Below are 13,604 nucleotides of genomic sequence, written 5' to 3' on the forward strand. Positions count from 1 at the left end.
TTGTGCAAATCCTGCTACAAGAATAAAATTTGGCATAGACCTTCCTCATCTATTACTCTTTTATTTCAGATAAGGAGGCATTTGAAAAAAAATGTCTGACTTCCGGTAAAAATCCAAAATGGCCGACATCATACTTAAATCATCCAAATATCAGAGGCTAGTGTGTGAAAAGCGGTTTTTATCATGCTGCTATAATAATATTTGGTACAAACCTTTGTTATGTACTACTTTTGGATATATTATATAGATGAGATGTCTTTAAAACCCTACTTTCGGTAAAATCCAACATGGCGGACATTGTACTAAAATAAGCTTATTTTTTAGGGAGGGTGATTGAAACGTGTTTTGACGTATTGCTACTATCATTAAATTGTTCAGGAACCTTTATTTGAAGCTGCTAATGGATATAATAAATAAGAGATATGTCTTTAAAATCATTACTTCCGGTTATATTCAAACTGGCGGACATAAAATATCATTATTTTATTTTGATATTCAACTTTATTTCAAAATGAAAAGAAACTGGGTTTTTTTGTGCTGGTCAGTAAACATTTGGATTTGGCTTTAGGTTATCCTCTAAACCACTTATTCTATTCTATAGATAATGATTAAATACAAAATTAACACTTCTAGTAAATAAAACCAATTTTGCGTAAATTTTAAAGATGAGTCCTCAGTCCATATCTACGATGTAGAGTTTTGGATAGATTGATGAAAATAAAATAAAATCACTTTAGTACTAAAACATCTTTAAAATTACGGATTAATGGCCGCAAATATTCACAATCGGAGAGCTGATTTTCTTCATTTAAAAAGACAGCGGTATTGTTTCTTACATCAATAATGTACAAGCTCCTGATAAGGTGAAGAGGCCTCATAAAGAGTTGTCCAAAAGGGTTCCAATGGTTAATATTTTTCCTTTCGCCATACATAAGCGTCTGGAATAGTAAGCATAGAAACCAATCCCAAGCTTGTTACTCATCCACACCCGCTATGGTATATTGCACGTTTTACATGCTGAAAAAACTGGACCGAGTCGTTTAAATAGCCTCATAAGCGTCTGGACTAGTTAGCATAGGAAAAAAATAAGCTTGTTACTCATCCAAACCCGCCATGGTATATTGCACGTTTTACATGCTGAAAAACACTAGACCGAGTCGTTCAAATAGCATCAATAAGTCTTTCCACTTCCAAAAACATGTTTTCTTGCTTCATAAACCCCATCTGATAAGTTTGTTCGATCTTACTACAAAACCACGTATCATTTTATCAATGACATTATCAAATCCATATCTGGTGATGTTGGCTGATCAATCATCATTCTAAATCATAAAGTCACATCTTCAAACGCCATCCATGTCAACAACGAAGTTCCCTTTCAAGTAAAAGTGCATTTGAAAGGTCATGGATAGATTATATCTAAAGCTTTTCCCACTTCCAAATGCAAGCCAAAGTTCGTCTGCCCCTTTGTCACGGAATAACGAAACAGCAATGACAGCAGCATCAGAATCGACTGTTCAAGTCATGACTCAGTTAAGTCTGTGTATCACTGCATCAGACACATGTATATTGATTCTATAGTATAAGCCTCTTCATTTTAACATGGGTCTAAACTTGAAACACCATCATGTGGTGAATAACACAGAACATCCTGAGCATTTGTTGCTACAACTTACTCTCCCTCAAAATCTATTGAGCAAGCTCCTGAGAATAAAAACTAAAAAGTTCTTTCTTAATGTCGTCATCTCTCAGAAAACTTTACCAATTTTGAGATTTGTTTTGACTCTGGATACGTCTATGTATTCCCTTACCCCTAAATGTAGCTCTTTTTTCTTGTGGCAGCCTTCAAACTACCGGTATTTTCTATGTACGCATTCATCCACTGTTGTTTACAGTTTCAAGTTGTTTCATAACGAGTATGCTGATAGGGCATTATGCCCTTACCTTAAAAAAAACATGAAACTATTATGATGAAGTCTTAAATGCATATGACAGTTGTAGCAACACATGTTCAGGATATTCTATCTTTACCACCACGCGATGCATTTCAAGTTAAACACCATATTCATATTAAAAGGCTGACACTAGAATCATGGTGTATGTGTCTGATGCAGTGAAACACGAACTTAAACAAGTCATTATTCGAATAGTCGTTTCTGATGATGCTGTCATTACTGTTTCGCTATTCCGTGAGATAGGGGTAGACAAACTATGGATTGTGTTTAGGAGGAGGAAAAGCTTTGGATAAATATATATCAATGACCTTCCAAATGCACTAGCAATGAGTGATCACACACAAATATTGTGATCCATATATTTTCCGGTTGTGATACGGTTCTCTGTTTTCTTGAAAAGGGAAAAAAAAAGGCTGCTTGGGAGACATTGCATTTGCAGATGTGACTTTCACATAAAGAATAATAATTGATCCGCCTCAATCACCGGTGTTTACTGTAAGATAGCACAAACTTATCATATGGGGTTAGCATGGTTAACAAAGCAAGAAATATCTATTTACGCAAAAGGGTAGGTTAATTGAGGCTATCAACTTAGTCTAGTCTTTTCCAGCATGCAAAACGTACAATATACTAAGACACGTGTCAAGGGGACGAGCCTGAAATTGGCTCTTATGCTACCAAGTCCAGGCGCTAATGGATGACGACGGGACAAAGAGGATCACTTTAAAAAAAACTCTTTCTGAGGCCTCATCATGTTGTCAGAAGCTTGCACATTGTGGATGTAAGAAAGGTGCCGCGGTTGTTGTTAATGTGGAAAATCAAGTCTCCCGTGCCCTGCGTCGTGTGCATGTGGTGGTAACAGGGAATACACATATTTTTGGGCCAAATAGTAGTAGTTTTTAAAATGTTTTAGTACTTAAGTGATTTTCTTTGTTTAAATCAATCTATCCAAAACTCCACATCGAAGATATAGATTGAGTACTCATCTTTGACCTTTACGCCATATTGTTTTTTTTTTACCGGAAGTGTTAACTTTGTATTCAAATATCAACTACAGAATATGATTAGTGGTTTAGAGGATAAATTAAAGCATATGGTTAATAACCACCACAAAAAACCCCACTTTTTTCACATTTTGAAAAGAAGTTAAATATCAAAATAAAAAAATGATATATTTATGTCCGCCATTTTGAATATTACCGGAAAAAAGTGTTTTTAAGACATATGTCTTATACATTGTATCCCTTAGAAGCATCACAGAAAGGTTCCTGCACAATTTAATAATAGTAACAATACGTTAAAACACATTTCAATCACCCTCCCTAAAAAATAAGCTTATTTACGTCAATGTCCACCATATTGGATTCTACCGGAAGTTGTGTTTTTAAAGACATCTAATCTATATAATATATCCAAAAGTAGTACATAAAAAAGGTTTGTATCTTTTAGTTTTGCCAGTCGGCAATAGTTCAATTCGACTTAGTGATATACCAGGGTAAACCCCTTTCTCTTTGATGACTGACTCGTAAGGTTCTAGGGCATAAGTACCTCCGGTATCATTGCCCACGTAAAGAATCTCTTAGTTTGTCCAGCCGGCAATAGTTCATTTCGAATTTGTGAAATACCAGGGTACCCACCTTACCCTTTCCTGACTAACTCGTACGGGTCTAGCGGATAAGTGATATAGACCATTTTAGAGGAAATACCCACCTCTACGTATGGTATAATGGCCAATGTGGAGAATCTCTTAGTTTGTCCAGCCGGCAATAGTTAATTTCGAAATTGTGATATACCAGGGTATCCACCTTACCCTTTCCTGACTAACTCATACGGGTCTAGGGGATAAGTGCTATGGCCCATTTTAGATGCAATACCTACCTCTACCTCTGGTATCATTGCCTACGTGGAGAATCTCTTCGTTTGGCCAGCCGGCAATAGTTCATTTTCTGATTTGTATATATACCAGGATACCCCCCTTATCCTTTCCTGACAAACTCGTACGGGTCTAAGGCATAAGTGCTGTGGACCATTTTAGAGGCAATACCAACCTCTACCTCTGGTATAATGGTCGATGTGAAGAATCTCTTAGTTTTGCCAGCCGCCAATAGTTCAGTTCGAATTCGTTGTATACCGGGATACCATATCCCCCCTTTTAACCCTCTACTGACAAACCCGTACGGGTCTAGGGTATAAGTGCTATAGGCCATTTTAAAGGCATTAAGTACCTCTTCCTCTGGATCATTGCCCACGTGGAGAATCTCTTCGTTTGGCCATCCGGCAATAGTTCATTTTCTAATTTGTTATATACCAGGGTACCCCCCCCCCCCTTATCCTTTCCTGACTAACTCGTACGGGTCTAGGGCATAAGTGCTATAGGCTAATTTAGAGGCAATACCCACCTCTACCTCTGGTATAATGGTCGATGTGGAGAATCTCTTAGTTTGGCCAGCCTGCAATAGTTCAGTTCGAATTCGTTGTTTACCGGGATAATATATCCCCCCTTTTAACCCTCTACTGACAAACTCGTACGGGTCTAGGGTATAAGTGCTATGGGCTATTTTAAAGGCAATAAGTACTTCTTCCTCTGGTATCATTGTCCACGTGGAGAATCTCTTCGTTTGGCCAGCCGGCAATAGTTCATTTTCGAATTTGTGATATACCAGGGTACACCCTCCCCCCTTATCCTTTCCTGACTAACTCGTACGGGTCTTAGGCATCAGTGCTATAGGCCATTTTAGAGGCAATACCAACCTCTACCTCTGGTATAATGGTCGATGTGGAAATTCTCTCAGTTTTGCCAGCCGGCAATAGTTCAGTTCGAATTCGTTGTATGCCGGGATACCATATCCCCCCTTTTAACCCTCTACTGACAAACTCGTACGGGTCTAGGGCATAAGTGCTCGGAGCCATTTTAAAGGCAATACCAACCTCTACCTATGGTATCATTTTCCACGTGGAGAATCTCTTCGTGTGTGCAGCCGGCAATAGTTCATTTTCGAATTTGTGATATACCAGGGTACCCCTCCCCCCTTCCATTTATCCTTTCCTGACTAACTCGTACGGGTCTAAGGCATAAGTGCTATAGGCCATTTTAGAGGCAATATCAACCTCTACCTCTGGTATAATGGTCGATGTGGAGAATCTCTTAGTTTTGCCAGCCGGCAATAGTTCAGTTCGAATTCGTTGTATACCGGGATACCATATCCCCCTTTTAACCCTCTACTGACAAACTAGTTTGGGTCTAGGGCATAAGTTCTATAACCCATTTTAGAGGCAATACCAACCTCTACCTCTGGTATCATTGCCCACGTGGAGAATCTGTTCGTTTGGCCAGCCGGCAATAGTTCATTTTCGAATTTGTGATATACCAGGGTACCCCCCCCCCCCTTATCATTTTCTGACTAACTCGTACGGGTCTAGGGCATAAGTGCTCTGGGCCATTTTAGAGGCAATACCAACCTCTACCTCTGGTATAATGGTCGATGTGGAGAATCTCTTAGTTTGGCCAGTCGGCAATAGTTCAGTTCAAATTCGTTGTATCTTGGATTCCATATCCCCCCTTTGAACCCTCTGCTGACAAACTCGTACGGGTCTAGGGTATAAGTGCTATGGGCCATTTTAAAGGCAATAAGTACCTCTTCCTCTGGTATCATTGCCCACGTGGAGAATCTCTTCGTTTGGCCAGCCGGCAATAGTTCATTTTCGAATTTGTGATATACCAGGGTACCCCCCCTTATCCTTTTCTGACTAACTCGTACGGGTCTAGGGCATAAGTGCTATGGGCCATTTTAGAGGCAATACCAACCTCTACCTCTGGTATAATGGTCGATGTGGAGAATCTCTTAGTTTGGCCAGCCGGCAATAGTTCAGTTCGAATTCGTTGTATCTTGGATTCCATATCCCCCCTTTGAACCCTCTGCTGACAAACTCGTACGGGTCTAGGGTATAAGTGCTATGGGCCATTTTAAAGGCAATAAGTACCTCTTCCTCTGGTATCATTGCCCACGTGGAGAATCTCTTCGTTTGGCCAGCCGGCAATAGTTCATTTTCGAATTTGTGATATACCAGGGTACCCCCCCTTATCCTTTTCTGACTAACTCGTACGGGTCTAGGGCATAAGTGCTATGGGCCATTTTAGAGGCAATACCAACCTCTACCTCTGGTATAATGGTCGATGTGGAGAATCTCTTAGTTTGGCCAGCCGGCAATAGTTCAGTTCGAATTCGTTGTATCTTGGATTCCATATCCCCCCTTTGAACCCTCTGCTGACAAACTCGTACGGGTCTAGGGTATAAGTGCTATGGGCCATTTTAAAGGCAATAAGTACCTCTTCCTCTGGTATCATTGCCCACGTGGAGAATCTCTTCGTTTGGCCAGCCGGCAATAGTTCATTTTCGAATTTGTGATATACCAGGGTACCCCCCCTTATCCTTTTCTGACTAACTCGTACGGGTCTAGGGCATAAGTGCTATGGGCCATTTTAGAGGCAATACCAACCTCTACCTCTGGTATAATGGTCGATGTGGAGAATCTCTTAGTTTGGCCAGCCGGCAATAGTTCAGTTCGAATTCGTTGTATCTTGGATTCCATATCCCCCCTTTGAACCCTCTGCTGACAAACTCGTACGGGTCTAGGGTATAAGTGCTATGGGCCATTTTAAAGGCAATAAGTACCTCTTCCTCTGGTATCATTGCCCACGTGGAGAATCTCTTCGTTTGGCCAGCCGGCAATAGTTCATTTTCGAATTTGTGATATACCAGGGTACCCCCCCTTATCCTTTTCTGACTAACTCGTACGGGTCTAGGGCATAAGTGCTATGGGCCATTTTAGAGGCAATACCAACCTCTACCTCTGGTATAATGGTCGATGTGGAGAATCTCTTAGTTTGGCCAGCCGGCAATAGTTCAGTTCGAATTCGTTGTATCTTGGATTCCATATCCCCCCTTTGAACCCTCTGCTGACAAACTCGTACGGGTCTAGGGTATAAGTGCTATGGGCCATTTTAAAGGCAATAAGTACCTCTTCCTCTGGTATCATTGCCCACGTGGAGAATCTCTTCGTTTGGCCAGCCGGCAATAGTTCATTTTCGAATTTGTGATATACCAGGGTACCCCCCCTTATCCTTTTCTGACTAACTCGTACGGGTCTAGGGCATAAGTGCTATGGGCCATTTTAGAGGCAATACCAACCTCTACCTCTGGTATAATGGTCGATGTGGAGAATCTCTTAGTTTGGCCAGCCGGCAATAGTTCAGTTCGAATTCGTTGTATCTTGGATTCCATATCCCCCCTTTGAACCCTCTGCTGACAAACTCGTACGGGTCTAGGGTATAAGTGCTATGGGCCATTTTAAAGGCAATAAGTACCTCTTCCTCTGGTATCATTGCCCACGTGGAGAATCTCTTCGTTTGGCCAGCCGGCAATAGTTCATTTTCGAATTTGTGATATACCAGGGTACCCCCCCTTATCCTTTTCTGACTAACTCGTACGGGTCTAGGGCATAAGTGCTATGGGCCATTTTAGAGGCAATACCAGCCTCTACCTCTGGTATAATGGTCGATGTGGAGAATCTCTTAGTTTGGCCAGCCGGCAATAGTTCAGTTCGAATTCGTTGTATCTTGGATTCCATATCCCCCCTTTGAACCCTCTGCTGACAAACTCGTACGGGTCTAGGGTATAAGTGCTATGGGCCATTTTAAAGGCAATAAGTACCTCTTCCTCTGGTATCATTGCCCACGTGGAGAATCTCTTCGTTTGGCCAGCCGGCAATAGTTCATTTTCGAATTTGTGATATACCAGGGTACCCCCCCTTATCCTTTTCTGACTAACTCGTACGGGTCTAGGGCATAAGTGCTATGGGCCATTTTAGAGGCAATACCAACCTCTACCTCTGGTATAATGGTCGATGTGGAGAATCTCTTAGTTTGGCCAGCCGGCAATAGTTCAGTTCGAATTCGTTGTATCTTGGATTCCATATCCCCCCTTTGAACCCTCTGCTGACAAACTCGTACGGGTCTAGGGTATAAGTGCTATGGGCCATTTTAAAGGCAATAAGTACCTCTTCCTCTGGTATCATTGCCCACGTGGAGAATCTCTTCGTTTGGCCAGCCGGCAATAGTTCATTTTCGAATTTGTGATATACCAGGGTACCCCCCCTTATCCTTTTCTGACTAACTCGTACGGGTCTAGGGCATAAGTGCTATGGGCCATTTTAGAGGCAATACCAACCTCTACCTCTGGTATAATGGTCGATGTGGAGAATCTCTTAGTTTGGCCAGCCGGCAATAGTTCAGTTCGAATTCGTTGTATCTTGGATTCCATATCCCCCCTTTGAACCCTCTGCTGACAAACTCGTACGGGTCTAGGGTATAAGTGCTATGGGCCATTTTAAAGGCAATAAGTACCTCTTCCTCTGGTATCATTGCCCACGTGGAGAATCTCTTCGTTTGGCCAGCCGGCAATAGTTCATTTTCGAATTTGTGATATACCAGGGTACCCCCCCTTATCCTTTTCTGACTAACTCGTACGGGTCTAGGGCATAAGTGCTATGGGCCATTTTAGAGGCAATACCAACCTCTACCTCTGGTATAATGGTCGATGTGGAGAATCTCTTAGTTTGGCCAGCCGGCAATAGTTCAGTTCGAATTCGTTGTATCTTGGATTCCATATCCCCCCTTTGAACCCTCTGCTGACAAACTCGTACGGGTCTAGGGTATAAGTGCTATGGGCCATTTTAAAGGCAATAAGTACCTCTTCCTCTGGTATCATTGCCCACGTGGAGAATCTCTTCGTTTGGCCAGCCGGCAATAGTTCATTTTCGAATTTGTGATATACCAGGGTACCCCCCCCTTATCCTTTTCTGACTAACTCGTACGGGTCTAGGGCATAAGTGCTATGGGCCATTTTAGAGGCAATACCAACCTCTACCTCTGGTATAATGGTCGATGTGGAGAATCTCTTAGTTTGGCCAGCCGGCAATAGTTCAGTTCGAATTCGTTGTATCTTGGATTCCATATCCCCCCTTTGAACCCTCTGCTGACAAACTCGTACGGGTCTAGGGTATAAGTGCTATGGGCCATTTTAAAGGCAATAAGTACCTCTTCCTCTGGTATCATTGCCCACGTGGAGAATCTCTTCGTTTGGCCAGCCGGCAATAGTTCATTTTCGAATTTGTGATATACCAGGGTACCCCCCCTTATCCTTTTCTGACTAACTCGTACGGGTCTAGGGCATAAGTGCTATGGGCCATTTTAGAGGCAATACCAACCTCTACCTCTGGTATAATGGTCGATGTGGAGAATCTCTTAGTTTGGCCAGCCGGCAATAGTTCAGTTCGAATTCGTTGTATCTTGGATTCCATATCCCCCCTTTGAACCCTCTGCTGACAAACTCGTACGGGTCTAGGGTATAAGTGCTATGGGCCATTTTAAAGGCAATAAGTACCTCTTCCTCTGGTATCATTGCCCACGTGGAGAATCTCTTCGTTTGGCCAGCCGGCAATAGTTCATTTTCGAATTTGTGATATACCAGGGTACCCCCCCTTATCCTTTTCTGACTAACTCGTACGGGTCTAGGGCATAAGTGCTATGGGCCATTTTAGAGGCAATACCAGCCTCTACCTCTGGTATAATGGTCGATGTGGAGAATCTCTTAGTTTGGCCAGCCGGCAATAGTTCAGTTCGAATTCGTTGTATCTTGGATTCCATATCCCCCCTTTGAACCCTCTGCTGACAAACTCGTACGGGTCTAGGGTATAAGTGCTATGGGCCATTTTAAAGGCAATAAGTACCTCTTCCTCTGGTATCATTGCCCACGTGGAGAATCTCTTCGTTTGGCCAGCCGGCAATAGTTCATTTTCGAATTTGTGATATACCAGGGTACCCCCCCTTATCCTTTTCTGACTAACTCGTACGGGTCTAGGGCATAAGTGCTATGGGCCATTTTAGAGGCAATACCAACCTCTACCTCTGGTATAATGGTCGATGTGGAGAATCTCTTAGTTTGGCCAGCCGGCAATAGTTCAGTTCGAATTCGTTGTATCTTGGATTCCATATCCCCCCTTTGAACCCTCTGCTGACAAACTCGTACGGGTCTAGGGTATAAGTGCTATGGGCCATTTTAAAGGCAATAAGTACCTCTTCCTCTGGTATCATTGCCCACGTGGAGAATCTCTTCGTTTGGCCAGCCGGCAATAGTTCATTTTCGAATTTGTGATATACCAGGGTACCCCCCCCTTATCCTTTTCTGACTAACTCGTACGGGTCTAGGGCATAAGTGCTATGGGCCATTTTAGAGGCAATACCAACCTCTACCTCTGGTATAATGGTCGATGTGGAGAATCTCTTAGTTTGGCCAGCCGGCAATAGTTCAGTTCGAATTCGTTGTATCTTGGATTCCATATCCCCCCTTTGAACCCTCTGCTGACAAACTCGTACGGGTCTAGGGTATAAGTGCTATGGGCCATTTTAAAGGCAATAAGTACCTCTTCCTCTGGTATCATTGCCCACGTGGAGAATCTCTTCGTTTGGCCAGCCGGCAATAGTTCATTTTCGAATTTGTGATATACCAGGGTACCCCCCCTTATCCTTTTCTGACTAACTCGTACGGGTCTAGGGCATAAGTGCTATGGGCCATTTTAGAGGCAATACCAACCTCTACCTCTGGTATAATGGTCGATGTGGAGAATCTCTTAGTTTGGCCAGCCGGCAATAGTTCAGTTCGAATTCGTTGTATCTTGGATTCCATATCCCCCCTTTGAACCCTCTGCTGACAAACTCGTACGGGTCTAGGGTATAAGTGCTATGGGCCATTTTAAAGGCAATAAGTACCTCTTCCTCTGGTATCATTGCCCACGTGGAGAATCTCTTCGTTTGGCCAGCCGGCAATAGTTCATTTTCGAATTTGTGATATACCAGGGTACCCCCCCTTATCCTTTTCTGACTAACTCGTACGGGTCTAGGGCATAAGTGCTATGGGCCATTTTAGAGGCAATACCAGCCTCTACCTCTGGTATAATGGTCGATGTGGAGAATCTCTTAGTTTGGCCAGCCGGCAATAGTTCAGTTCGAATTCGTTGTATCTTGGATTCCATATCCCCCCTTTGAACCCTCTGCTGACAAACTCGTACGGGTCTAGGGTATAAGTGCTATGGGCCATTTTAAAGGCAATAAGTACCTCTTCCTCTGGTATCATTGCCCACGTGGAGAATCTCTTCGTTTGGCCAGCCGGCAATAGTTCATTTTCGAATTTGTGATATACCAGGGTACCCCCCCTTATCCTTTTCTGACTAACTCGTACGGGTCTAGGGCATAAGTGCTATGGGCCATTTTAGAGGCAATACCAACCTCTACCTCTGGTATAATGGTCGATGTGGAGAATCTCTTAGTTTGGCCAGCCGGCAATAGTTCAGTTCGAATTCGTTGTATCTTGGATTCCATATCCCCCCTTTGAACCCTCTGCTGACAAACTCGTACGGGTCTAGGGTATAAGTGCTATGGGCCATTTTAAAGGCAATAAGTACCTCTTCCTCTGGTATCATTGCCCACGTGGAGAATCTCTTCGTTTGGCCAGCCGGCAATAGTTCATTTTCGAATTTGTGATATACCAGGGTACCCCCCCCCACCTTTATCCTTTTCTGACTAACTCGTACGGGTCTAGGGCATAAGTGCTATGGGTTATTTTAGAGGCAATAATATGGACTGAATTAAAGATTAAAGACTCTTATTGATCTCCGTAATTTTGAAGAATTATGTCATTGAAATAGTAATTGACAGTTTCTATTTTTCTGTTCATTATATGTCTTTAATTAACTATGTTTCTTGTTTTTCTGATCTTTTTAATTGTGTGATACTATCATATGTATTGTATATTTTAGTTTTAGAATTGGACTATATTTGTAGACAACGAACAGATTATGGAATGCCCATATGACAATTAATTCCATTTAATTACCCTCTATTTAATCATCTTGTTTTAATTACTAAAGTTTACATTGATTCAATAATAACAACATTTTAATGATCATAATTATTTTGTGTTGTGTGAGGCAATGCAATTAAACTATCATTTACTTTCATTTTAAATGACGCGGACCTTACAGAAGACACCTATTGGCTTAATATTTCTTAATTACTTTATATTGCTATAAATAGCATAACCATAATGGATATTGACAGCAAAATTTATTTTATTGTCACAATCTAATAACTACCCAAAACATTTCATCGAACGCGGTTTTGATCTCATGAATATTATTGACGGCTAGCCTCATGAATATTAACGCCGGCTAGATCCACACTAGTATCCAATCCTATTGTATATTTAGACAATAAAATATGTTTAAACTAAAACCATATTTATCGTATTAGGTCACTAACACACCATGTAACTATTAATATGGTATACAAACGACTAGTAATATATTAGTCGAAAATTACAAAATCTTGACCGGAAGCCTTCCTTAAATAAATAATAAGAAAATGTTTTGTCGTGTAAAATATATTCATATATATTAGTAAAAACATCATTAATATCTATGCACATGTACCGGAAAATAGTGTTTGCGGATGAATATTTTTTTTGAAGAACATAGATAATTGATATGATTTTTTTTATCGTGAGAAATATATATATCACTTACAAATCATGAATATCGAATATGTGCAACCTAGGCATGCTGAAGAATATCTCGAGGACGTTTTGTAACGATCACGGGAAAAATATGAAAACCTACTCAAATGGAACTTATCATTAAAGAAGAGAGTCCACCATGCACTTTCAATGCACTATCATTAGAATAAAAGAATAGATTGATGGTATAAATGGATGAACATTTGCCAGTAGAGTTTTTAAGATGATCTGCAATATATATAACTGTTATAAAAATATTAATATGATATGTAAAAACAAATCAGATAACACTTATAAAAAATGATTGTCCCATTATTAAATATCACTACAATATAATAATTATTAGTACGGTGAGGTTGAACTCCCTGTCATTTATCCATCATCCACACAGGTACTTGCAAAAACAGATATTTAAGTACCTTAACCACTTTCAGGTATAGAGATATTTTCTGAGACAATTAATTAAGTGTCTGTGGCTATCCACCAGAACTTGCGGTCATCCGATGTTCAGTATTTCAGTACTTTGATTTTTTTATGAGGCTACTAAACTGGGGGAGGGTTTAGATTAACCGAGCCCTTTAAAAGTTTTGTGCCGAATACAAAACAGACATTTTATGCCCCATTTATGAGCATAATTATCCATAATGTTTTTCGGTCTATGCGTCCGTGCATTCGTTCGTCCGTTCGTCGTTCCCGCTTCAGGTTAAAGTATGCTGTCAAGGTAGTTTTTGACGAAGTTGGAGTCCAATCAATTTTAAACTTAATGCAGATGTATGATATGATCTTTATTATGCCAAATTATAATTTTGACCCTAATTTCACGGTCCACTGAACATAGAAATTAAATGATAGTGCGAGTTTCGCATCCGTGTACTTTGCACACATTCTTGTTTTGACATCAAACTAATATAATTGTTTAAGTTCTACAATAATATTTATGAAAATGTTTACACAATAATATTTATGAAAATGTTGAGGAAAATGTTTACACAATGATAAAATTTGTTTCACATCCGTAAAC

At 41.0% G+C, this 13,604-nt stretch overlaps 1 protein-coding gene across 1 annotated transcript in view; it reads right to left on the bottom strand.

Annotated features, from left to right (window-relative positions):
* LOC143063537 (tRNA (guanine(27)-N(2))-dimethyltransferase-like) overlaps positions 1-13,604 on the bottom strand; it is a 197,922-nt gene that overhangs the window by 93,644 nt on the left and 90,674 nt on the right. The gene's annotated exons all lie outside the window — the stretch shown is intronic.

This window comes from Mytilus galloprovincialis, chromosome 2 (genome assembly GCF_965363235.1).
Source record: "Mytilus galloprovincialis chromosome 2, xbMytGall1.hap1.1, whole genome shotgun sequence".
In the NCBI taxonomy this organism is placed as follows: domain Eukaryota; kingdom Metazoa; phylum Mollusca; class Bivalvia; order Mytilida; family Mytilidae; genus Mytilus; species Mytilus galloprovincialis.